This window comes from Manis pentadactyla, chromosome 6, assembly GCF_030020395.1.
Source record: "Manis pentadactyla isolate mManPen7 chromosome 6, mManPen7.hap1, whole genome shotgun sequence".
NCBI lineage: Eukaryota > Metazoa > Chordata > Mammalia > Pholidota > Manidae > Manis > Manis pentadactyla.
Window position 1 is genome coordinate 32,566,374 of NC_080024.1, and position 13,646 is coordinate 32,580,019.

The following is a 13,646-nucleotide window of genomic DNA, read 5'->3' on the forward strand; positions in this document are numbered from 1 at the left end:
GGCTAAGCTCATTCTGTGTAGGATAATATAGAGGAACTCCAGGGAACAAAGTGTTAACAGGAATTCAAAAACCTGAATTATACTGCAGCAAGGGAGTCTCCATCCTTCCTTACCTACAAAGCAGATTTTCATAAAGGTAATTAATCAATCATCATAATTTATATTTAATTATTCTTTCTTAAAAAATAACAGTATGATACAAAGTCTTTATCACAGGTCCCTATACAACAGATTTTTAAGACTCAGTGTCTCAATTTTTCAAGTTACATGGTACTTTTAAGTGCCTGTACTCTATGACATGAGGTTCAGCAGGCATTGGCTTGCATGCTAGTATATAATATAATAGAGTGCATGGTTAAGTTTTTTCACTTAGCACATTTTAGGCCTTAGCATAGCCTAAGTGGCACTAACTTCCTTATTTAGAGCATGAAAAAAGTCCAGCACATTCTCAAAGTCACAGATTTGCTGTCCTATGTGTGTGCATTTATATCTGCCTAAAGCATGTATCTTCTTCTTCTCTCAAATGTTTTCATGTCTCTGAGTCAGATCATAAGTTCTTGGGCCAAACCCAACTCCCCTACCCCTCCTTTTTTCCTTTTGTATCGTATTTAGTACCTACAATTCTTCCCAAACACCCCCCAGGCATAGGATTTCTGACTGTGATACTTGTCTTTCAAAATATCACATACACCTCCCCCAGCATGACCCCCACACTCCCACAGACCCTTATGTCTCATTCTCTCCACTTCAGTGAGGGCAGCCAGGCACAAGCTCCTAATTTGTAAATGAGTACATTCTGCAAAGGCCATTCTGGAGTCAGAAAACAACCCTGGATTTGATTTGAGTATGAAAACCACGGTACTCACTTGTTTATTAAAAGACTTAAGATGGGTTAATCATTTCAAATTCTGGATACTCTCCACCACGACCACCAACAAAATAAGAAAAAAGAAAAGGAAAACAAGTGGAAACAAAATCTCATAGAGTATTACTTTATCTCTTGCTACCAAACCTTGACAAAAAAAATTTCCAAGACTTGTTGAATCTCTGATTAGAAAGGTGCTTAAGGTCAAGATGGTTTAAGCATCTAGCCCATAATGACTGACAAGCATACTAGTGAAAAGAAAGAAGGCTTTGAAGTTGGACAGAATTGTTGGTTTTACCACTTCCTCATGGCCTTAGAAAAGTTACTTAACCTTCTGAGTCTCAATTCCCTCAGCTGAAAAATGGAGAAAATAGTGTTCAAGGTTATCATGAAGATATGAAGTTATGCATTAAGGTTGTTTAACATTGTTCTTAGCGCCAAACAAATGGTAGCTATTGATCTTATTTATTTACTTACTTATTTAATTCCTACATATTTTTAAAAATGATCATGTAGATGTCTTAAAGACCTTATGGAGAGACTCTGTGTAGCCACCAGCCTTCAACTAACAGCATCCCCTGAAATCTAAGCTGGAGGCCAACATCAGCTGCCAGACTCTGTGAGGAAGTGTTGAAGATGGCTCCAGAGACCCAAATTCAGATCACCAAGCTGAGCTCAGTCGGCCCACAAACTGTGAGAGAGAATAATAATAATAACAGCATGTTGTTGTTTCGGGCCATCAAGTTTAGGATGCTATGTTACATATCAGTAGATACCAGAATGGCAGCCAGGGTACCAAGGGAGAAGAGAGCACTCACATATTTGGGTACTAGTTGCAGGTATAGGTATCAACCCTCATGGAACCAATTGACCCATGTAGGGAAAGGTTAACAGCTCTGTCCACACATAAAAGGAATATAGCGCAAGCTCTGATGATTAGTCTTTGCCCTACTGATATCAAGTCACCTGGCGCATTTTGTACCAAAAGAATAGAAGAGCTTGCTTTGCAGAAAACAAATCCCCCATAATCCATTGTTTTCCATTCAATACATAGAATAGCTAAAAGTTCAGGAGTAGCTGATTGAAATGGCCTTTCCACACACTCGAAAATAAATGATGCTCAGCACACTCTATACATGTGTAAGAGACCAGTATCCCCCTCCAAGCCAAGATTCACTGTTCCACCCAACCCTAGATAACCCTCCCCAATGCTATCCCCCACCTCATTGCTCAAGGATCTTTCACCATTTACTGTTTTCTCCTACTCCTTCAGCTTTCATTTCTCCCTTTGTGCTAGATGCCCTCTTAAACAGCTTAAATCTTCACCTTCTAACGAGAGCAACAGCAAAACTTCCTTTACCTTATTGTTTTCCTGTTGCTCTCCAATCAACAAACATTTGAGAGCCTGCCATGGCCCAGTTACTACATAGCATGCTGGGCTTCGGAGATACCGTCAATGAACACCTAGATGAATAGGGGGGCTCAGGGACTAAGAAGCTTCTCTACCCAGGGAAACCTCTTGCCATAAGCTCTACTCTCTTGACTTCCTGTTTTCCCCTTGTGATCTCAATTTTCCCCACTAGAACCTCACTTCCAGCCCCATCATCCCACCACTGCACCTAGTCTTGCCAAGGCCCTCATTGCTGAATCCAAAGAGCTGATTGCATCTCTCATCTTGCTTACCTAATGAGCACTGTTGGCCACACACTGAGACTTAGAGTTTTCTTCCCTTTAGAGAAAACATGATCCTTTCTCTCCTTTACATGTATATGAAGTAACAATTCTTGTAAATAAAAAGTAGTCAAATTGCCAGGAGTTTGGAGGAGGAAAGGATGAGTAGGTGGAACACAGGGAATTTTTAGGACAGTGAAACCATTCCCTATGATACTACAATGATGAATATACATCACCATACCTCTGTCAAAACCCATGGAATGTGCAACACCAACAGTGAACCCTAGTGTGAACTATGGATTTGGTTGGTAATGATATATCAAAGGTGGTTCATTGATAACAGTAAATGGACCACTCTGGAAGGAGATGCTGATAGTGTGGGAGGCTGTCTGGGATAAGGGATGGGAGGGCAGTACACAGGAACTCTCTGTACTTTTCACTCAATTTTTCAGGGAACCTCAAACTACTCCTTACCAATGTTCCTTTTTTTGATATTTTAAGGTCAAATATCAGCAATTCCACATGGTTCAACCTGACAGTTCTTCTCTCTTATTCTCCAGCAGCTCCTTTTAAGTCTCTTCAGGTTTATCTTCCTCAGTCCTTTTAATAGCTGTTGGTCTTCTTCAGGGTTCTGTGTTTTCTTCTCACTCTACACACCTCACAGACCAAAGGCTTCTGTCCTGAGGTTCCAGAAAACGCTCTTCCTCATCTCTTGTCCTATGACCTCAAAATACTGGGTGACGGCCTCCAAAAGCCATGACAGTTGTAGGCTGCACCTCTGCCAATATCAGATGGAAACTGCTTCCAAGTTTGGGGAGGATTGAGTGCTAGAAACTTTTCATCAAAGGAAAAGAAAAATTAACCTTTAAAATTCTTCCTCTCAAATAGCATGAATGCAATAGATTCTTTTACAAGATGTTACTCCTCACTGCTGCTCAACATCCCTTTACTTGCTTCTCTTATAGTCCTAATTTGTGGCTCCAGAGGTGCTCACAAATAAGCACAGTATTTGCAACAGTTCCACATGATATTTTGTAATATTTTGCAATATTGAACAATTTAAATGACTTTAAAACTTGTATATCTATAGACAACATGCATGAAGATTGATGCTGGTTCTTTACTATCATAAGCTAGATTTCCTGAATCCAAACTCTAAGATTCTGAAATGTGTTAGAGTTTTCACAGGAGAAGAAATACTTAGTGCGGAGGGGTAGTGAGGGATGCAGGATTGGTTACAGAGAGAAATTGAACTGTGATGCAGTTGCAGTTAAAACAGAAGCCTCAGTCACTACTACTGGAAGTTCTAAATCAGGGATGTTGGCCCTGCAGAATTGTCCCAGTGGTGCACCTCCAAACTGACCCACCGGTGAACAAAGGCCATACCCAGGGAGAAGGCATAACCCTGGGTGAGGCAGCTCCTTTCAGCAGAGAGCAATTCCTAGAGAGGGAGCTGTCAGAAACAAACACTCTAGCAGCTATAGAAATAAGGCCATGGCCTGCAGGGAATCTAAACGGCACATCTGAGTGTCCAATAACATTTACATGGGCAACTAAGTGGACATTACATGGTAAAACTGCAAATTCTATTATATTTATTAAAATATGAATACCATTTATTTAATCTTTTAAAAATTAAATAAAACAATTTAACTTGTATTTAAATGATTTTTGTTTTCAATTGCCAAAGGGAGCTATGAGAATGACACTACAGGGTTGGAAAGAAAATGTATGCAAGCCAGAATTTTGGCCAAAATATAGAAGTCACACATGATTTATTGTATTTGACACTATGAGATATGACTTAAAATATGATGACATTCTTTGGAAAAATTCAGAGATCATGCACAATATTTTATGAATCTGTCAAAGATGGAAATCTTGATAAAATACATAGCAAATATGACCTTACAAACCACTTTTGAACACATTATGGAAATGTTAACTAAACACTATTAGAGCAATTAGACTTAACTTGGACAAGACAGAAAATATGTTAGAAGAATTAAGTGAAACAACAGAAGATCATCAAATAAGGAGCAAACTGTAGTCTTTGTTAGAAAATAAAATCACTTCTGTACTTGTTCTGGCTACACTTATTTGGTATGACTTAATAGTTGTTAACTTATTATAAAAAGAAGCAGATCTAAATGTGGATAGTTTATTTTTAAAAGAAATGTAGAGTATTTTTATTTTAGAATAAATTATTTTTATAAATGAAAAGAAGCTACATGTGACAAATGCAATAAAACTTACGTTTTAATAAAATAAAAAGAAATTAGAACAAAAAAAAACTGTTTGCATGGATATGGAGAAGATTCACCTATGTAATCCTGAAACGAATTTCTCTAGAGACTGTTTTATTGGCCATGTGAGATCAAGGCAAAATCTCAACTAAGACTAAGAACTACAAATAGATGAACTGTCTCATTTAACATCACAGTCAACAAAATGCAAATTATGTTTAAAATATCAGTTCTAACATTATAATTTGTGCTAAAATAAAAGCAAGAAAAAATTTTTATGGCATAAGTATATGATAGATTTTAAAACTTTTTGCTAATGTATATACAGAAAAGTGTAGAAATCATACATGCACAACTCAGTGAATCTTCAGAGTGAATAGTAACCAGCACCCAGTTCAAGAAACAGAACATTACATCTGTCTTTATTTTTTTGTTCATCCAATCATCTCAGCCCATTAACAGGAGACCCAGACATGTGTGATAATAACTAAATTCGGTTGTCATTGATATTTTGTGAACTTTTGATCTTAACTTTACATGCATTTTTCTATATTGTTATCACAAAGGATATATTTGTCATGGTAACATTTATTAACACTGTCTTGTCTTGATTTACAGTGTTTAGATATTTAGTGGGTCTCCATGATCAGCACTTTATCCTGAGCACCACAAGATTAGGGTTTGGCCTATGCATGACTTCAACTTCAAAATGCTGCTTCAAGACACAACACGCTAGCGAGAAACTGTTTATTTCCACAGATCTCTTTTTAAGAGTAAGGAGACAACTTCCCAGAGGCCTCTCCAAATACACTGACTTGACTATTGGTCAGAGTTTTGTCACATATCCATTCTTAAAACAATCACTAATGAGAAGATTAGGATCACTATTCTGACCTATACCAATCAGTATCCACTCCCTGGGACCCCCCAGAAGCACATGGAGGGTAGATGCCCAAACACAATTAGAGTCCTGTTTATTGCCAAGGAAGGGTGAACAGTTTCTGCTTCTGAATGTCTGAACAATGTCTTAAACTACATATTAATAGAATATGTTTCAACAACTTAGAAAATGCTCCGTATTTATCAATAGTCCTCAATTTTCCCAAGTCTTTTCATAGTACCGAGTTCATCTAATCTGTCAAAGACCAAAATAGCTTCCAGATATTTATCAAATGAAAGATAGTCATTTATTCACCCATCTGCTTATTCATTCACTTAAGATGTTCTGAGCAGCTATCATATTCAAGATATAATTCACTATGGAAGTCTCAGTGAAGTTCATGTCATCAGGAAGTTTATCTGGATATGTCATCAAGAAGTTCATTATTTGGAAAATGCCAAACTTTAAAAATGATGTGATAATAGTCTCTCATGCTCTAATGAAGGCACCTTTGAAATTAAACCCACCAAAAAAAATCTAGAAGTTCCACAAAATTGTCAAGATTTCTAGCCTAAACTTACAAATAAAATTCATTGTTTTCTTAAGAGAAAGTAATGGAAGCAATTTTCCATAATGAGCATTTTGATAATGAATGTAAGAGTTATATATAGAAAATTGTAGGTTTATTCAAATAATCCTGATTGACAAGAATCAAACATAAAATATTTGTATCTGTAAAATTTAGGATTGTGATGATAGGAGAAAACCCAAAACAATGGCATTGATTTGGGGAATGTCAGCCCAGAAGAGTTGTAATAAGGAGTATGAAAACTATTAAAGGACTCAGACTTGAGGTTATTTAGTCTAAAGCCCTCAGGTACTGATAACTATGCAATAAGAGCAGACTCTGCCATTAACTGAAAATGTTCCAGGGAATCCAAGAACCAACCCCAAACCCAGTATTCTCCAGGTCAGAAAAACTTATTTGTTGTTCTTCTGAGATCAGAACCAGGAAGTTTCTTCTCACATTACCCCTAAAAGACAATGTTACCAGATACATGTCAGGAAAAACCAACCAATCAAATTAAAAGGGTGCAGAAAATGAGGGGAAGAAAAGACCAAATAAGGGACTCAAGAGAGAAATTTGTATGGTATTAAGAAGTATTCCACTTTTTTTCGTTTTATTTTATTTTAACTGTTGTTCATTCTAGACAACTCCTATTTTGAAACTGTGGATCCAATTTACTCTATAAAGAGCTGGGTTACCAAGTGGCAGAAAGGCAAGAATTCTGTCAGGGCCTCAACAGCCCATACATGGCAATACAGAAAGACACCCTCTTCAGGTGGACAGAGCTCTTGCACAGGAGCTGCTCAAGGCCTCCAGACTGGAATCCAGGCCCCTCTATCCCCTTTGGCTAGAGGGTCTGGTGCAGTGCCCACAACACAGAAATGTATATAGAGGCCTGGCATGCTGGAGAGGAAAAATCCTAGAATTTGTGAGCCTGGTCACCCAGACGCTGAACTTGAATGCCATGTACAAAGTCCAGATAAATCCATTCTGCCTGAATCATTTTTTCATTTCTGAAATCCTAGGCTGTTGGTGCAATAATCTTAATCATCTGACCTTTGGGAGGCAATTTCCTGGTCTTGGCTGGACAGATCAGGCTAAATGCTACATTTGGCCCTATTTTTAAATTGTCCAGATGGTGTGAATGGGTGTGTGACTGAGGGTGCCCACATATACTGGGCTGCTTCCAGGGACTATTTGTACCCTGGGTAACAAGCAGCTGTAGACAGGAGAGGGGAATGAGGTGAGAGAATGGTAGGGGTGGGGTCAGCGCCTTTCTTATCTGACTAAAACTGATGTCACCAGTTACCTGTGAAATGCCGAGCCTTAGTTTAGATTCTAGGGGGGCACATTCTTGGTCACCCATAAAATGGCAGCCAGGCCTAGATTCAAAGGGTGTGATGGACAGAAAGTAGGAGACAGGTCTGCGAGGGCTGCTTCTGAGCCCAGCTGCAGCAGCCCACGCTGGGTCTGGGTGTGCCGTGTGCACACAAGAACTAGCAGGGAAAGCCGTGCTCTTCATTACATAGGCCGTTTTTTGCCCCCTGCCTGCTGTACTGTAACTCAAAAGTTACTTTGTTGCCTTCAGGATTAAAAAGACTTAATGCTAGAAAGGAAGAGAAGGCGAACAGGATTTGAGAGAAGAGAAACCACACAATTTCCCAAAATTTTTAGGCTTTTAGCAGTAATGTACGGGGGACATCCTGCAACAGCTTCTCCTCTTCTTTACTTACAATTTCCCATCCTTTCTTCCTAACCTGGCTGCCCCTCAGGTGAAGTTTCTTCTTCCTTCTTCCTCACTGATCCATGTCCTTCTTTCAAAACAGATACTTACCAATCACCGTTCTCTAGAAGCCTTTACATGTATCAGAACTGATGCCTCCCTAAAAATGCAGCTGATGGCTGGAAAGCAAAGACAAGCTTGTAGCTACAATTGCGGCTTAGGTGTACATTAGGAGTCAGCAAACTACACAACCAAGCACTGTTCAAAGGCCAAATCCAGCCCACTGCCTGCCTTTGAACATCCTGTGAGCTAAGAATGGATTTTACATGTGTTAATGGCTGGGGAAAAAAACAAAAGTATATTAATATTGTGTGACATGTGAATATATGAAACTCAGATATCGATATAAAGGTTCATTGAAACACAAACATGCTCATTTATTTACCTATTGTCGGCTACTTTTGCAGTACAGTGGCCGATCTGAGTAACAACAAGAGACCATATGATCACAGAGCCTAAAATATTTACTATCTGGCCCATTCCAGAAAAAAGTTTGTCAATCCCTAATCTAAGATGTTAAATGTGTTAGAGATGTTAGATAAGAACATCTCAAAGAAATACATTCCAGGCAAACCAACAAGAGAAAAGTTATGGAACAGCCGCTCTAAGGTTTGAGCCCATAATTAAGACTACCTGGTTACCATGAGGAGCAGGATATTTTTTTTAAAGGGGTGGGGGATACATGAAGTCTACATTCTTCATTTGGTAAGTGTGGAGATGACAATGTCCGTATTTCTCACTGGAATATCCCAGTACATAGGGCCACTTCTTAGAGCTGGGCAGGTGCTCATTCAATAGTTACTGAGCCAATGAAGAGGAGGAAACATAAAACAAGTGAAATAGGAGTTGCACAGGGTTGGTAGTGAAAACTGATCCTCAACAAACACCTCGTGTGAGATGTCACGGGTTCTCAAAAGTTAACAAAAATGCTCATTTTTGGAAACTAACATATCAAATGCTCAGCATGTGCCCTGGAGACTAAAGAAATGACAAAATAACGATGGTAACTGCCATGAGGCCCATTCAAGCCCACCTTTCCCACCCCTTCCTCAGTCACCAGACCCTTAGAGATTTAGTTCAGAGACTAAATTCAAACTTGGAGATTAGCAAGGGGAAGGAAATCACATAGAAAGCTCATAAAATAAACCGTACCCCTTGTCACTTTTGATCTTTGATTAACTGGCTCTTCTTTCCAAAACAGGGCCCCTTTTTCTTTGTCTCTCTCACTCTTCTCTGGCAGGTGACACCCACACATATCCTTCAGGGCCGGCAGAGATGCTTGCGCAGATAACCGCTGGAGCTCATGCTGCCTATCTTCTTCTTCGTGTGTCATCACTGCCAAGTAAAACCACAACTGTAGGAAAACAAAGCTGTTTGCTGCTCTTCTGTCTCAACTGACATTTCCCCCCAGCTCTCACAATTCTTTGGAGCCAGAGAAGTGTTTAAATCTGTCATAGAGATAGCTCTGTCAGATGCAATTTAGGTAAAATCCAACCCTTCCCTATTCTAAGATAAATTCACCTTTCTGTAACTTTTTGTCACCTCGAATTCCTGGCACTCTGAAACCTTTCACAGAGTTTAAACAGACGAACAGGAGAGGGAAATGGGCTTGGGAAGCACTCATCCTGACCTTTAGAGCGGCCTCAATAATGAGGTCAGCTTAGAAAAGACAAAATATTCTTGGATCACCCCTATTTCATCCCAAACATTTTTTCAAATGTGGAGCCCAGTGTCCACACCCTGAAAAAAATAGAAGGCACACTGAGAAAGCGTGCTACATTCTTCTCTGGACAGTGTTCTGGGTTTCTAAGGGCTGAGAGCCTGTGAATCTTCAAAGGGAAAACAAGAATTTTGGGAAGCCAAATCAGAGGAAGCTGAGGAGTCTACCTATTGAGATTTGTGCCTGAAGAACCAAACTTCTCAGCACCCCTGCTGAAAAGTCAAGAGTCACACAGGACCTCATTGTAGAAGACACAGATAAGCCACCAAACCAGGGTCTGGTGTGGCTCCCGGACCATCTCATTTGCTGCTGTATGTGGGGTGGCTGGACCCCCATTATAATAGATCCAGAAGTTTCTTTGAGTTATTCTCACTCATCCGTTATCTATAATCCAGAGAAGATGAGAGAGAAGAAAGGACACTGCTTTAAAAGGAATCAATCTATTTTATCAGATTGGAGGAGAAAAAAGTGAATTCAGGGCTATGGGCAATTAAAATTATTCAGTTACATAGCTAGAGCATAGTGGGAAGTCTGTTAAGTGGAGTTGTGACATGTGCATTATATTTCATTTTGAATTTGGGTTTCAAAATACTAGAACCTTTTTATAGAACTAGTTTACACTATATTTATTGCACCAATAAAGGAATACTTATTTAGCAGAATTCATTTAATGGCTGGTTTTTACTGACCTTGTCCACTTCTAATTGATCTAGTTTGTCCAGTTGAATTCAAGAGTGACTAGCTAAGTTCAGTCTTTCTTAGAGTAGAAGACATGTAGGCTCATGTTTTTCAAATTTTACTTACCATTATTAAGTTTAATGAGCTCCATTTGAACAAAGAGCCAGTTTGGAGATAAACTCATTGCACACCTATTTGGAACCAGGCTAACCTCAAAACGCAATTTGCAATGAAGTAAATAGGAGATATTATGTGAATTCCCAAACCAGCCCTTGTATCTCTTATTCAAGGGCCTTCCCCTACCCACAAGAATGATAGTCTGGGTGTGTATGTGTGTGGATGATGAATATGTCTAATTTGAACTGTCAACTTGGACTAAGTACCACTATTTTGTTTGTTGTTGTTCTTTTATTTTTGAACTACTGCAGGCCATTAAAGTGTTCAGTTATGACACAAGTGTGACAGGTGAAGAAGCTGAAAGTTTCTGTCCCCAATATTCCCATCTTTGAGCTCTGCTTGAATCACAACCAGGCAGGCATTTATAGAATTTGTTTTGGAGGGGAGTGTTAGGGAGAAGAAAAGAGCAGCCACTCAATGTAGGATGAGACTTTAACTATAAAAGCAACACTTTCAGAAGTCTTAGACTAAAGACATATTTAAAACAGTCAGCATTTCATTAAGAGGAAACTTGAGGACTTCAATAGGAGACCAACTTACTCTTGACTGTGGCTTATCTAGCATGGCTTTTTAAGATTCTTTCTAACAGTACTGGTTTCCCTCACTGCATGAAAGTTTCTAAAATGTAAATGAACTTATATATATCAGGTTTTCTTTCACCAGGTTTGACTATGTATATATTTTACCTCGTATGTCACTAATAAAGTGGATTTTTGAACAAATTAAAGTGGAAAACAGAACTGGCTCTCTCCTTCTCAGAGTGTGATTAGTACATTTAGATTGATCATTAATTCATAAGGGCATGTGAAGTCACTCAGTCAGGCAATAAATATTTATTGAATGCCAGGCACTAATCTAGGCACTAGGGATATGGCAATAAACAAAGCAAAGTTCCCTCTCTCGTGGAGCTTACATTCTAGTTTGTGGAAACAAGCAATAAAAAAATAAATAATTTAAAAATCTAGTGTAAGAAATGGTGAAATACCATGGAAAAAAAACAGCTAGGAAAACAGAGTTTCAAAAGATTTAACTAGAGTAGAAGGTAACACTTGAGTAGGGACCTGAAGGAAATGAAGGAGCAAGCCAGGTAGATATCTGGGGAAGAACATTCCAAACAGAGGAAATAGTATGTGTAAAAAGGCTCTGATGTGAGAATGATGTTTGTGGAGGAATAGGTCAGAAATTATGCATATACTTATAAGAGAGAAATTTCCTGAGCCTCAAATACCCCTTCAGATACTAAGGACTCACCCAGCCTAGGACTTGAGAAAGTCTTTGCCACTGTCCTTGATCTGGGTAAATAAAAAGTCAATGGCAGTGATGACACTGGTTCTAGGTCCATTGTTGCCACCATCACCTATTTAACAAGGAGTTGAATTTAACACGCTAGGATCAGTTCCCAGTCCCACTGTGGTTCCTATCCAGCAGGGTAAAAGGCTGAGATGAGGGATCCAGTATCCACTTAACCATCAACATCCCCATTAAATTAGCCATGAGAACTAAAGGCTCAGTTAGTTAACCTGAGGGACTGAAGGAGTCAAGGCTGAAGTTTGAGCTCTCTCATAGAGCCGTCAGATCACACAGAATGCACAGGGAAGCCCAGCCTGACATCTCAGAGATGTAAACCGCTGGCCCAATGGCGCTGTGACCAAAGCCAAGCAAACAAACCTGAAGCATACCTTGTTTAAAGTGAAATTGGTATTTGAAAGCCTGGAATTTTTTAACACTAAATAGGTTACTTATAAAAAGGATTTATCTCCCACCTTTTTAAAATAGCAAGTTTTCTCCAGAGTCATTGCCAAAACTGAACTATACCTGCTCTGAAAGACAATATTAAAGCACAGATTTTAAGACTGGCACATGGTAGTTCAGTAATTTTATCACTGAATACACAGAACATAATACATTTAATTGTATACTTGGTCTCTTTAAAGTGGAATGCTCAACCCAAAATAAGTAAGCTCACAATCAGAAACTATAGAAATACTATTAATTATAAGACTCTTACAATAATAGCAGCAAATGACATAGTTTTCTTCATAATAACCGTTTCTGAAACTGTGAAAGTATTGCTCCAACCATTGTTTTTAAACCATTTCTGCGTTCATAGTAATAGTGAAAATGGACTTCCTTATTAACACTTCTACATTGGTTCTGTTCAGAGTGAGTAAGACAAATCTAAAGTATGATTCATCTTTAGCAAACCTCTTTTTCCCATCAGAAAATAAAACTATTTATTGTCCAAGACAAAATCTTTCCATTTTTGTTGTTTTTATTTATTTATTTATTTATTTATTTATTTATTTATTTATTTATTTATTTATTTATTTTTGCCATTGCTCTTTCTAAAAATTCTTCACCTCTGTCATTTTCAAATAAAATCTGATAACTTGGATTGAAGAACTCTGGGGGCCAAGAAAGAGGCTGGCAATGTGGCACATGTACCAGTATAAATTCAAAGTTTGTCACCCAGTACTGCTGAGTTTGACCTTCTTTAGATTCATTAAATTCATGGAATGAAAGTTCTTTTAAAAATCAACCAAAGTACAATATTTTCTGTCTGGAATCAGAATTCCTACCCCTCCCCACATTACAAAAAAACTTTTTTAAGACCTCTTTATATAATATAAAGTGGGAGGTGGACTGGTATACAGTTCATTACAAGCTAAATATATTCCAAAACAGGAAAATGGTGGAAGTTGAGGCTGTTAAATTTTATAGCACCTCGTCCTTGGGTAATGGGTTTAAGTTTGTGGTACAATGTTCTCTCTTCTCAGGTCATTGCCTGGTTTAATTTTTATACATAATTTATCTATATGGCAATGATAACAATAGCTAACATATGTTATATGTCAGGCATGGTACTAAGTGCCAGGGACAAGCAGAAAAAAGACAAATTTGGGCCATGCCCTCATAGAGTTTTTAGTAGAGAAAGACATTTACGAGCATTATCTCCACTTCATAGTTGAAGAGCCAGAGTCTTAGAAAGACAGTGACTTGCCACCTAGTTATGGGACTTGAACCAGGTCCATCTGCCTAACTGAATAAATCAAAG